A 13,687-nucleotide genomic window follows, 5' to 3' on the forward strand; every position below is an offset into this window, starting at 1 on the left:
GCTATGTCTTCTATATAGACAGCTAGCTATCTACAACAACCTAGTGGCAATCGCTCCGCTGAAGATGATTGTGATTTGGTTTAAAGAAATACAGCCCCCCTTCCCCGAACGGTACTGAGTCCAGCCAGACCTTTCTCCAGCGCTGTCACAGCGTCAGCGAAGTGTGCAGAGAGGTCTGGCTATGCGAGACTTGTGGCAAGCCAGTCAACTATATCTGAATCAAGTGTGTGTCAGTGGCCAACTCAACTGACTGTATTATTTCAAAGTGGCGTCGTGGAAATAGAGTTAAAATGTATTGTGTGTGTGTGTTGTATGAACAGAAAGGGTGAGCCTGTGTCCAAGCCGGCAGCAGCAGGGCGTACCACCACCAGGAGGAGGAAAGCACCGCGGGTTCTGAGCACCAGCGAGAGCGACGGAGACTCGAGGAAGGAGAACAGCGCTCCGAAACGCCTCAGGGGCACCGTGTGCCGACGGAAGACACGCCCAGAGTGAGCTCCCCGCCAATCGGTAGCCGAGACGGCTGTTGGCCTCGATGTCAAGTCAGTTAGCCTAACGCGTGCTTCTCTTAGGCTTAGTTCACACGGCAGGTCTTAATGCTCAATTCAGATTTTTTACACAGATCCGATTTTTTTTGTTTAGCTGCTCACATGCCTTTTTAAATTTAACCTATATTTGACATATATTTGACTGTCGTGTGAACAGCCCACGGCCCTGAACAGACCCGCATGCGCAGAAGAACAATAACAAAGACGTCAGGACGTCACGCGCAGCGCACTGTTTACGTTACTGAAGTAACGTTAACCATGGATAATGTTCTATTAATACATCCATGATAACGTTACAACCACAACTGAAGTTAGCTTTTACTACGGGTTGATTTTCAAGTAGGCTATTTGTGCAGTGTGGAAGCCGGCGACGGTATGAGCAAATGGTAACGAGAAGAAGGATGAGGATCGTCGTGTGACGTGCAGTATGCCGCACAAGCACACCACAGTGGACCGCTTCACGAATTTGCAAGTCACCGCTCTAGATACGTAAAAGTAGCATTAAACGCGGCATGACCGTTCAGACGGCGGGCACGTTGCAAAACATCAGACATGTATCCGATATAATACCACCTCTGAAAGCGACCCAGGTTGGATTTAAAAAAAATCTGATTTCATGTGACTTGCGCTGTTCAGACGGTCATGAAAAAATCTGACCTGAGTCACATGTAGGCAAAAAGATCGGATTTGGGTCACATTTCACTCCCGTGTGAACAAAGCCTTAGTCTTGCTAGCAGCTGAATTCACACACTCTCTCTTGCTCTCTCTCTCTCTCTCTGTGGTCAGTGGCCCCCCTGACGTTTCTGTGGGGCGCTTCGTCACCCGCCGCAGAGGAGCGGCCGCGACCACAACCAAACTCAACGTAAGGCCCCGTCCCTGTCCCGAAACCACACGCGCTTTGCCCACAAGGGGTCCTTACCGGTAGCGATGCTGTGACTAGCATGTTTTCCGTAATCTCTTTTGCGTGTCTTAAATCACTCTAGGCCCTGGCGCCCCCGCTCAGCCTCGACTCGTCGGATGACTTTGTGCGGGGCGGCGGAAGGGGGGCGGGGCGCGCCGCGTTCCCCCGCTCGGCCAGGTGGGGGCCGTTCAGCGCAGAGAGCTCGGCGGCGGAGCTGGGGAACACCAGCGGTGCGATCGGCGCCTGCCTGCGAGAGACGTCGTCCCTCGACAGCTCCACGGAGCCCGGCCTTGGGCCCTGCCACAAGAGGCCCCTGTTCTGCTCCACCCCGTCGCTCCGCGCCCTGGCTAGGCCGCGCCTCCAAGCGCGCCGCCTCCACCACCCCTGCGCCTCGCCGTCCGTCTCCGTCATCGAAATCAATAGTCTGAGCGTCACTCAAGAGGAGATGGAGATGGAGGAAGATCCTCCGGAGGACCCCCTCCGTCCTTCTCCCCGTGCCCCGGTCGGGGTGCTTGGCCCTGGGGCGAAGCAGCTCTCGGACCTGGGTGAGCCACGGGGAGAACCGGGGGGAACAAACGGCAAAGAGCCACCGTCTCAACTCGGTGCCACTGGACCGTGGAGTCGCAGGAGCCTTAATGGAGGAGCCGGGAGTCAAAACGAAAGCGCGGAGATCCAAAATGGCCGCCCCGAGCCGATGAGCCCAGAGTTGTTCTCGCTGGCTGCCGACGACCAGACTCACCCAGACGGAGCCTGGGAGGAAACCGAGGGCGGCGGCCATTTCGCCTCGGCAGCCGGGAGACTAGAGAAGTTGTCGGAGGACTTGAAAAAGATGTGCATGGCCCGGCACTGCGTGGTCCTGCTGGAGAGAGGGGACAGAGCAGCCGACGTGACTCGACCGCAGGGAGAGACCGCGTACCGGTCCTGTCTCGACCACACGCACTCTGTGTGCGCCGAGCGGTCAGAGAACCACACCGGCTCGCGAAAACGGTCGTCCTCTGCCACCTGCGGTAGGTCTACTGACCACTTGGGCGCCGGCGTCGAGTTGCGATCGGCGTCGAGTGTGACTGTTCTAGAAAGTACAAGCGAGGGCGTCCCTCCTGAGGACAAGACCCGTGCAGATGAAGCTCCGGTGGGCAGTATGAACGCTCCCGCCGACGTTCCCCGGGGCGTTCCCAAGGCCGGGAAGACCGTCGCCGCCCGCAAGGGGAAGACACGAAGGAGCGTGTCCAGGAACCGCCTGGCGTCGACTCGGAAGGCGTGCGTGAGCGGTCTGAGCGTGAGCCGGTGGAGCAGGAGAGACGAGCAGGCGCAAGTCCCCCGCGGCAGGACGGGAGTGATAGCGCCCCGCGCTGGCAGGGCAGAGGACTGCAGCATCACAGAGCTGCTCTCTACCCGACCCCTGGCACAGGCTGAGGTGAGTAGAGTACAACACACACACACACACACACACACAATATTTCACATTAATCCACATATTCACATTAATCCACATTAGAGACATGCATAAGGCGCATATACGTTTGATTCCTTTCTCATTTCTCTCGAGAGCGCACACACACACACACACACCCACAGAGTCCTGTGGTAATGTGTTCTAACCTGTCTGTCCAGGCTGGGTTGGAGAGCTGGCTGCAGGCCCCCGGCGCGCAGCTGTGTACGCCGGTGAGAGCCGGACGTCTCCACCTGTCCTTCCTGCTGCAGGACCTCACCCCAGAAACACACACCTGGAGCCGCCTCAAAGCTGCCCTCTCCATCCACAAGAAGACCAAGGGTACCCTCGCACACGCACACACACACAGTACAACATGCCTTACTGAAGCAATTTTTGCTATTAATGATTGATTAATTAATGGAATTAAAGTCTGTGTAAAGCATGATAAATATCACCCAGCCAAATTGCAAAATATATAAAATAAGGTTTAAAAATCCGATGCAAATAAGTAGTATTCTCTGCTCTGAAAAGCTGTGGGCGTGTCTGCTGAAACCACGCCCAGTCGCGCAAACGAGCCTTCCTAACAGAAACCTTCCCCCAATACTATTAGCACCTCGCCTGGATTCACCAGACCTAGTTCCCAAAAATGCAGAAGGTCTGGAAATCTTGCGTTTATTTTTAATTTCCAAGGGGCGGTATCAAAGGTCAGACCAAAATGCCTCTGGACACAATTGGATAGACCTACAACCAATCAGAGCAACAAAACAAGGGTCAGTCGTCGTATCAAGTGGGTACAGTCGTCATATCAAACCTGCCCCATATTAGATAAACGGTTGTGATTGGCCCAACCAATATCGGGTTGAGTTGGACTCAGTTTGAATGATGTGATCAGGCTGGCGAAGCCAGGCTAATTGGCACCCAGGCAGGTGTCCGTAGCCACTTTCTGACAGAAAGCCTTAGGGCACTTCTCTATATCTCTTCCCTCATTTCTCACTCCCAGTCAGAATATGTCCGTTAGCCGTGATGCTAAATTTCGCTACTCCATTGACTTGCTAAAAAACGTTAGATCTAAAAGACCACTAGCTGCAATGCTAATTAGTGGCATGAAAAATCCCATTTGTTAATGCTATTAGTGTTAGCAACTTAACACCATATTGCGACAGGCAGTCTAATAACGTGTCAAATAAGCTTTGCTTTTATTGGCGAACACTGGCTGGCAAGCATAACCAGTTTGTTGGCATTTCGTTTTGACAACGGATCAGTTGATACGTTGCACAGCAAATAATCAACCATATAATTTCATGGCTAGCTGATTGCTTGTTATTGTAATGTTGATCTTGCGTTGTGTGTTATGTAAAGGCACCACACAGACAGGATTCCCAGTTGAGGGTTTGTTCTAGACAAACACCTCTTCATCTCCATCATTGTTTCGTAAATGTAAATGAGACGGCTGTTCTGGCATCCAAGGAAGATTTATTTGTGAGACAAAGGCATAGCTAGCTAGCAAACTGCGGGCGCTAGTAAGATGACTCCAGACTGTGACTGAGCGGGAGAACCACTGATGCTCACGCGCTCTCTTCTTTACATGTAGTGTCAGAGGAGCGACGGGTCATGATAAGTATGGCTCCAGCTGGTGCGTTATCGAGATGATTTCAGCCCCGCCCCCAAAAATCAAGAAAATAAAAATGGGGAAAAACAGTTAAACGATCAAACTCCACAATTCAGTACTACATAGTTCACGCACCTTTTCACGTTTTCCGCAGTCACTTCCTAGCATGTATGATGTGTTTTCCTTCACACAGATTTTAGTTATTGTTCATTTATTTCTCTCTCTCTCTTCCCCAGCGTTCCTCACCCCTTCCAACAAAGTCAAGGATCTCTCACTGGGAGGGGCGGGGCTAGCAGATGTCAGTCAGGATCTGTTCAACACACCCTTCTCTAGGTCCTGCCCCCAACACCTCCAATCACAGCTTCACAAGAGCGTTCTGGTAAACACACACACTGTGAAAACAGCACTTTCCAGATCACTCTTCTAAACCGTAAGCTGAATCCCAAATCGCGCACTTAGGCGAAAGTGCAGAGCACTCGCGGCCTTGTGGCCTTACATGCGCGTTCCCGCTAACTCCACAAGGGCTCAGGGTAGTCCCAAAACGGAATTGCTAGGTCCACAAGTGCGCCACTGCCGCCATTTTGCGCACTTTAACCGCACTTACCGAAAGTCCGCAATTTCGCAGACTTAGGAGTAGAAAATACCCACAGCCCACCGCGTCTCATGTGACAGTGCTTGAGTCCATCCGAGTCATGATCCGAGTGCATCACACATAAATGATGACATTTGCAGATAACACAACATATCCCACCCAACATAATTTTTTAATTATTATTAAATTAAAACAGACGTCAATCGGTCAATTTGCAGAGCCGAGCGGAGAGCTGAGGGGAGTGTCAGAGCAGCCTCTGCGTCGGAGGGACGCGGCAGCCAATGAAAACGAAGTGGGAGGGGCATTGAGCGAAACTGGCTTGGGAATCGTTGGCACGCCGCTGGAAATGCTGTCCCATTTAATTCAGGGCCCTGCACCCTCTAGCCCTTCCAGCTGATATCAATTAAGTGCTCAGGCCGCAAGTGCGAGGGGCCGCAAGTGCGGTTTGTGCACTCAGATTGGGATTCAGCTGTAGACGTCCATGTTTTGTGGCTGTGTGCAGTCTACTGCTGCGTTTTGTGTGTTTTTCATCTTGTACAAAATGTGTAGTAGGCTCAGTGTATTAGACGGTGACTGACTGAGTGTGTGCGCGCGCGCGTGCGTGTGTGTCTCTCTCTCTCCCCTCCTCTCCCCTGTAGAGTGTGTGTGAGGACGGGCTGTCGGATGCGGAGAAGGTGTACGTGGAGTGCGGCCAGCAGGGGGCGCTCGGCTGGGAGGTCTGTCTCCCCCCCGGTCGTATGAAGCTGTGTAAGAAGATAGGAGAGGGCACTTTTGGAGAGGTCTTCTCCACCACCAACAGCACCGGGGACACAGTGGCACTCAAGGTGTGTGTGTTCGTGTGTGTGCGTCCGTGAGTGAGGTCAGTGTGAGTGAGGTCAGTGTGTGAGTTAATGAGATGAGTGTGTGTGTGTGTGTGTGTCTAACTGCATCCCTCCCTCCCTGTAGATAATCCCAGTGGAGGGCAGTGAGAAGGTGAACGGAGAAGAACAGAAGACCTTGGGAGAGATCCTCCACGAGATCATCATCTCCAAGTACTGTCCCCACCAGCTTCACCATACTAGCTACATAATATCAGAATGTGTGTGTGTCTGTGTTAAAGCTCAGCTGTCTAATTATAAGTCACTGTGGATAAAAGCGTCTGTTAAATTACTCAAATGAAATGGTTGTGTGTGTGTGTGTTAAAGTTCAGACTCTAATTGTGTGTGTGTGTGTCAGGGAGCTGAGCAGTCTGAAAGAGAAACAGCCCAACCAGACTCACGGCTTCATCGGACTCAACGAGTAAGTCCCCTCTCCTCCTCATGCAGGCTGTGGCGTTCTAGGATTACACACATGAATCTATTCTCTACCTGTGGTCCTGACTGTGGCACTACTGATGGATAGTCAGTGTCTGTGTGTCTGTGAACATGTAAGTGTTATTCTCTCTCCAGTCTGCACTGCGTGCGAGGGCGCTACCCGCCGGGGCTACTGAAGGCCTGGGACGCCTTCGACAGACAGAGGCGCTCCGAGAACGATAGGCCAGGTGAGAGAGAGAGAGTCTGTTTATCTTCATGTGTCTGTCTGTTATCTGACGGACTGTCTGCACTGCCTCCCTAAGCTTGAGCTCAACACGCCTGTCCTCTCTCTCTCTCTCTCTCTCTCTCTCTCTCTCTCTCTCCCCGTGCCCCCCCTCCCCAGATTTCTTCGAGGACGAACAGCTGTTCCTCATCCTGGAGTTTGAGTTTGGGGGCAGTGATCTGGAGAACAGCGATGGGAAGGTAACACACTCTAAGACGACAGAAAACACTTCTTCTGTACAACATGAATGTACAGTATTCACCGTCCCGTCTGTGCTAACCTTTCCTGTCCTGTCTCTTAAAGGACAGGTTTGGAATTTAGCATTATAAGCCATGTTATAAGGCTATTTACGATCATATACCAAGTGTGTTTTGTCTTCAAAAGTCTTTGAAAACAAGAGTTTATGGTGTTTTTGAGCGATTTTGTCTATGCACCTATGGATCCATTGAGTGTGTTAGCGGCGACGGGCCATATCTCGAGAATGCACCGTTTAATGAAACATTGATATCGGCCGTTGTATACGATCGTAAAAAACCTTATAACATGGTTTATAATGCTCAATTCCGAACCTGTCCTTGAAGACCTCCCATCCTGTCTCCTTGCGTTGCAGCTGTCCTCTCTGGCTGTGGCCAAGAGTATCCTCCACCAGGTGACCGCTGCCCTGGCCGTGGCCGAACAGGAGCTCCACTTCGAACACAGGTGCGCGCGCAGACTCACTCACTCACTCACTCACTCACTCACTCACTCACTCACTCCTGAGCTATATTCAGATCAGGTACACACACACACACACACACTCACTCCTGAGCTATATTCAGATCAGGTACACACACACACACTCACTCCTGACCTATACTCAGATCAGTGGTGTAACAGATCAGCACCAGGCCCTAATGCAAGAAGGTGAAAGCAGGCCCTATAGTGGGCTAATGGGTTGGAACACCATAACGTGCAGTCGCGCTCCTTTCCACAGATGAAAATATGTCGATAACAACCACCTCCCAACACACATGAAAACATAACGGTGACAGCGTACTAAAACATAGAGCCTTGGCCCAGGCTACTTCTATGATGACGGCGCCCTTCCAAACAGTGTACCAAAGCGCAGCCTACTTATGGTGACGGCGCACCTCCAAACACAGATGAAAACAACGTTGAGTCTGACACGGCACCAACATATTAATAGGCTATGGCCTAAACATTCTTGATCTATGGTTGGAGATCAATGTTGGACTCGGCAGGTCTAAATGAATGAAATGGGGCCTGTGGAAATAAAAAATATACACACAATTGGTTGTGTTGGCCTCAGTAAATTAATGAATCCCTAAATCCAGAATAGCATATGCACAATTGGTTGCATTGGGCTTGATTAAAATATATTTTTTCAGAGAAATGTCTTGGTTTAACCTGATACTGTAAACCAAAGCTGTTTCTAATTATGATGTTGAGCCCTGAATGTGGCTGTCGGACGGAGTTTTCTGGAAGAAAAGTGTCTCCCTTCGCATAGACATGCATCCCATCGGAGATAAGGTTGACATTCCATGGTTGGTACATTCTGTGGACAACACCAATTGTTGTGGTTAGAGATGGAGACCTGGGCGCCGAACCATCGGCCGGTTATCTCGACTCAAGGCCATAAGCCGCAGCAGAGACCAGACCAGTCTGATCGGTGAAGGGGGGGTGGAACGCCCCCGAACCATAAGAACTTTGCTCGAGCTCAGATGCTTTGATTTGGAGCCAGACAGCCACAGGCAGGCAAGCTGACGTTAGACTAGATGCCATCGTCTTTTGCTATAAACCTCCTGTAATAAACGGCTTTTGATTGTCGCACAAATCCCGTGTTGGAGAGATTCATTTGGAATACACCTGGAACAAAGGGACACTGGACTGTGGTATTTGTGAGACATTGGGTTCTGTCTTTTATTCTAATCAAAACACAACACAGAGCTGAATAAGGGCATAAATAAAAGACGACGAAAGTCAACAGGCTCAGTAAATGAATGAAATGGGGCGGGCCCTAAATCATCGCAGCCCCCATTGCCGTTGCATTACCTGCATCTATGCTAGGTACGCCACTGACTCAGATAGTTATGTTGCATACACAGGCACACCAAGCTCTAAACCAGACATGCACACACGCACAACTCGATTAACACTCGCAGAAGCTTGTGTTAAGATTGAGAGTAGTTGACCTGTTCCTCTGCGTTCCCGTCCACAGGGACCTCCACTGGGGCAACGTCTTGGTGAAGACGACCACGGAGAAGGAGGGCTGTTTCCTGCTGAACGGAGTGGCCCACCGTCTGGACACCAGAGGGGTGCACGTCCGCATCATCGACTACTCCCTCTCCAGACTCGAGATAGGCCAGTCCTCGCTTTCTCTCTCTCTCTCAGTTACTGTTCTCTCTCTTTCTCTCCGCACCTCACACCATGTCTGTTCATTTTTATCTCTCTTTTCATTAAGCTTTTCGTCTTCCATCTCCTGTACAAGTGTGTGAGTGTGTGTGTGTATATATACATATATACGCGCACACACACACGTCATATATATATATATGACGTTTTCATAATTGTGTGTGTAGACGGCCTGACGGTGTCCTGTGACATCTCGGAGGACGAGGAGCTGTTCATGGGACATGGAGACTACCAGTTTGACATCTACAGAATCATGAGGAAGGAGAACAGGTGTGTGTCACGTCTAGCTTTACTGTGTGTACATATGATTGTTTATTTTGACTTGTTGTCACAAGTTAGAATACACTGTGTATGTACAACATATCACAACCATAACGTGGGTGTGTGTGTGGGCCAAGCAGTTAGCCAGGTACTGCTCAGTGTCAGACATTATTGGGAGCCACTCAATATGGAGAAGGCGCTGTTTTCTGTACCCCTGAAGCAGGCTACTGTGTCCTGTCACTGTTGTTGTCTTGTGTGTACTGTATGCAGTGCGATTGCCAACTAGGCACTTATGTAACTGACTGATGCTGATGTGTTCACACCGGGCGCGGCGAGAAAGTTCGCGCCGCCCAGTTAGCCGAATCTCGCCGCGGGATCAATGGGTCGGCGAATCCTGGCCGCCACGCCGCCGAGTTCTGCGATTCGTGCCGCCCGCCGCCCAGTTCGCGCGAATTGTATTGACTTTCTATGTAAACTCGCCGCGCCGCAGGAAAAATTTGCGCCCGGTGTGAACACAGCGTTCTAATGTCTGACTGCGTTGTTAGTGTTAAAGGAAAATGCTCGTTTTTGACAACCTGGACCTTATTTACGACATATTATAAGAAGTTTGACTCACCCAGATCACTTTTGTGTTGTTCGGAGGCCGGTAGAAGAAATTTAAAATCCAGCGCGAGCCAGTATATCCATGTAATGGCGGCGCACGGGGCAAAGGGAATGCAGTTTCTCAAAATCCATTTTCGGCCGCTAAACGGTTGTTTTCATCAATCAGATTGCATGAATCGACAGTTGAGATTCCTCTACGCGAGCCATTCTTTCGGTTTTCAAATACGTGGTCTGTAGCCTCTGTAATATGATCTTTACACTGGCTATTCTCCCTCACATTCTCTGCGCTACGATCGGATTGTTGCTGACGAATGACGACGACAATATTCTCGGCACCAACTACGATCGTAGCGCAGAGAATGTGAGGGAGAATAGCCAGTCTGCGCGCTGGCCTGTGCGCATGCGTGCTGGAGCAAGTGGGGGAGAGGCTTGTAAAGATCATATTACAGAGGCTACAGACCACGTATTTGAAAACCGAAAGAATGGCTCGCGTAGAGGAATCTCTACTGTCGATTCATGCAATCTGATTGATGAAAACAACCGTTTAGCGGCCGAAAATGGATTTTGAGAAACTGCATTCCCCATGCCCCGTCCGACGCAATTACATGGATATACTGGCTCGCGCTGGATTTTAAATTTCTTCTACAGGCCTCCGAACCACACCAAAGTGATCTGGGTGAGTCAAACTTCTTATAATATCTCGTAAATAAGGTCCAGGTTGTCAAAAACGAGCATTTTCCTTTAATGTCCTTTGTATTTCTTTTTATGTGGACATAAATAAATTATTCAAGTGTGTGTGTGTACACAACATATATCACAACCATTACGTGTGTGTCTCTTCCTGCCAGTAACGACTGGAGTGTGTACCAGCCCCACTCCAACGTGCTGTGGCTCCACTACCTAGGCTCCAAGCTGCTGGGGATGAAGTTCAGGGGGTCGGGCCGGGGGGCCAGGCAGGTCAGACAGGATCTGGCCACGTTCCAGCGCTCTGTCCTCCAGTACAGCTCGGCCACCGAGGTGCTGCACAGCTGCACGCTGTTCCAGGGAAGCTGAGCCAACACCCGCGGGATGTCCCGGGCCCTGCCAACCTGCGTGGCGCTATGCTTTTCGTACAGGAACAGAACAGAGTTGGAGGTGTTTTTTTTTGGAATAAAGTGCTCCCAGGGTTGGGGGTGTTTTTTTTTTTTTTTTAATGTGTCCTCTTAAGTTAACCATCCTCAAAATGTAGATCAACTTTTGTATAACAAACATGTCTTGGGTATATGCTTTTGTTTTTATGTTGTATTGTTACTTGATACTTGTGATGTAAGTGTGCACACAGAGCCAAAACAAAACTTTGAGTGAAGCCAGCTCCCCGTGTGGGGGCGCTAGAGACTGTGTTGAGCCTGGAGTGCACCGAACCCACACACACAGGCTCCGAGCCGAGGGGGGCCCCACATAGCCTCCCAAACTCCGCCGTCCATTCACCTCCATTCATTTGGACTCCAGCACGGTTGTTTTGCCGTAAGTTGCCTGATTTTGTATGGGCTCTGGTAAAATAAAGATATAAAAAATGTGGGTGATAGTCTATGAAACAGCAAGTCAAATTCTTCCAGCAGAATTCTGTCCATACAAATGAGTTTGTGGGTGTAGGCCTACAATTTCAAGTTAAGAAAACTACCTAGGAGCAAATTGTATCAACCAGCAGTAACTGACGAGTAGTATAATTCAGGTTCAGAAAAAAAAATAGTGCCGAAACGTGTTATTCTGGTTACTGCTCAATTGTTATCGATCTGTTATTAATAGCATGAAGTGGATCGTGTTCAGAGTACGACAAACGTAGAAAACTAATTTAGAAACAGATTTAGTAGCCTACTGGTCATTGTTCGTCAATCTATTAGTAATGCCTAGCCTCTAGTAGGGAGCTCGCGCTCTTTTCCGCTCATTCAATACAGATAAAGCAAGAGCGTGTCATCTATTATTTCCCTGTTCAATGTAGACTATTTACCGTCCTAAGCACTATTATGTAATGGTTGTTCTACAGTATGTTACAAGAGATGCATGCTTTGTTGGTTGACAGATTCGGGCTAACTCCGTTAATATGCTAGCTAGCTACAGAAGACACCGTTGCTTCAGTTAGGCTAGCTACAGAGACCTCGCGCTCATGTTTGGGTTGGTGTCATGGATGGTTGGTGTGAACTGAATAAGGATGTACGAGCTCATGTTGGGGTTGGTGTGTACTGAATAAGGATGTACGTAAATGTCTTTATTTACCTTGTCATTCAATACAGACGAGTGAAAGCAAGCTGCATGTGTCATCTCTTTTCTCCTGCCATTATTTCCACACAAACAAAATTATTTTCCGCACAAACCCCCAGTTTGAGGGTACCACATAAACATCATACAAACTAAACAATAATAAACACAATATGAAACACCACATTGAGTTATTATCCGTTATGTTATTGGTTAAGGCAATGGTGGTCGACCCTGAGGTCGGCTGTTTCTCCCAGAGCCGTTATGGAGAGGTAAGTCGTTGCTGCCCTCTCGTGGTCGGTCGGAATGATTACAACTATCACTACCCGCAATGAAAAATAATTAGTGGATCCGCTCCACATTAATAAGATAAGATATACTTTAATAATCCCAGTGGGGGGTATTTGCGGTTTCAGGAGTGGAGAAGGTACAGTAGCAGTGGGAAAGGTACTTGTAAATTACAAGAAAAAAAATATACAGTATGCCTAGATCAGTGGTTCTTAACCTTGTTGGAGGTACTGAACCCCACCAGTTCCATATGCGCATTCACCGAACCCTTCTTAATTGGAAAAATAAAATATGATTTTTTCAAATTCAAAACATACTGTAGGTATATATTTTACTGGTGCACAAAATGAACCGTGCATCAACATCACTGTGTTCAAAGAACAAAACCATCAAAACATGATTTTCACACAAAAACAAAAGCATAATAATGAATATTTACTGCAAATCAGTGTGACTTCTGCTGTTGCCTTTCAGAGACCAGTTCAGACCTTGGCAAGTGCCACTCTCATGTCATTTTCGCAACAAAGTCTGTTCCTTTCACAATCACACGACGTACCATCACGACAGTCACAAGTCGACTACTGAGCGCACCAAATTCCCTGCAGCACAGATAGGCCAAGCGATGTAGCGTGATCACCTGCAGCCAATGATGGCCAAGCGGGGCGTGTCATCACGAATCATATGAGTCGGGTGTGTGTCTTGACCTCCGCCGAACCCCTGAGACTGACTCACCGAACCCCTGGGGTTCGATCGAACCCAGGTTAAGAACCACTGGCCTAGATATTGGATACATACAGTACATACATGGACATATTACTCATTTGAGTATAGTAATATAAACAGTAAAATAAACATATACATACATATATGAATATATATATATATGCACACACACATACATACAACCATACCATGCACACATTCACAGCACTCAGGAACACTCAGGCACTGTTGTAGAGCCTGATGGCCGTTGGCACAAAGGAGCCTCTGAACCGCTGTTTTGCACCTGGGTGGGAGGAGCCTGTGGCTGAAGGTGCTCCCTATCTGCCACAGCTCGTCATGAAGGGGATGAGAGGGGTTGTGGGTACTTCCTTGGCCCATACTACACCCCTCCTCCGAGATTCATGAAAATTGGTAGTTGGTAATTGGCTGTTTTTGCGTAATGCTGATGAACAAAATCACACCTCAGCCAACACAATCGCTTTTCTTGTTTAGGTTACACAAGCGCTACATCTCTCCAGTTGCCAAAATGTCC

The sequence above is a fragment of the Borostomias antarcticus genome (assembly GCF_949987555.1).
Source record: "Borostomias antarcticus genome assembly, chromosome: 20".
In the NCBI taxonomy this organism is placed as follows: Eukaryota; Metazoa; Chordata; class Actinopteri; order Stomiiformes; family Stomiidae; genus Borostomias; species Borostomias antarcticus.